This window comes from Poecilia latipinna, unplaced genomic scaffold (assembly GCF_001443285.1).
Source record: "Poecilia latipinna isolate Pla-1442-1.1 unplaced genomic scaffold, P_latipinna-1.0 Scaffold2174, whole genome shotgun sequence".
Classification (NCBI taxonomy): Eukaryota; Metazoa; Chordata; class Actinopteri; order Cyprinodontiformes; family Poeciliidae; genus Poecilia; species Poecilia latipinna.
Window position 1 is genome coordinate 20,923 of NW_015114790.1, and position 925 is coordinate 21,847.

Below are 925 nucleotides of genomic sequence, written 5' to 3' on the forward strand. Positions count from 1 at the left end.
ATTTTGAAAACAATTTTATTGAAACCACTGATATTGAAAGACCAACATTTTTGTAATATCTAATAAACAATTTGATCATACATGACCTACGTTAGGACTTTTTAATGGCGCAGAAAACAGGCAATAGCAACACGGACCAACGACAAGGACCAACGACATGAACCAACGACATGAACCAACAGCATGGACCAACGACGTTCATCACATATGCAGCGAACGCATATGCAACGTAGACATATGCATCATCTACATGCAACATAGACCAACGACATAGACCAACGACACATAGCAACGACACATCTGCACATATGACATCTACTTATTTTTGATACAAATGGAACCCCATACACTGCTGCCTTTATGCCTTTATTTTCTTTAACGTGGCTTTGTCAGATCTTTCCAGTGGTGGAGAAAGTACTCAAAAAATGTACTTAAGTAAAAGTACAAATACACAGACAAAAATGTACTCAAGTAAAAGTCAAAGTACCACATTAACATTTTACTTAAGTAAAAGTAAAAAAGTACTGGCTTTTAAAAATACTTAAGTATTAAAAGTAAAAGTACTTGCTGAATACATAACCTAATCGCTAATATCATTAAGTGTGCCGATAGTATTTAATTTGAATACATCATAAATGTGCCATTTTAATAAACAATGTCACAGATGTTCTTATTGTGTTTATTCTCTGTAAGAGTTTAGACTTAGATATGTGATTCTATGCATCATAATATCAGGGATGGAAACATCTTGTTTCCTGTCCTAACGTAGCATGAACTTCATTAGTGACATTTATTTAGAAAGAAATCCAACTGAAAGGGGATGGAACAAAGGTGTGTGGGGGAAGACATGCAATCGAGGAACCACGTAGCAGAGTTGTAGTCAAGACCACTGAACACGAGACCAAGACCAGCGCCCTGCGCTACA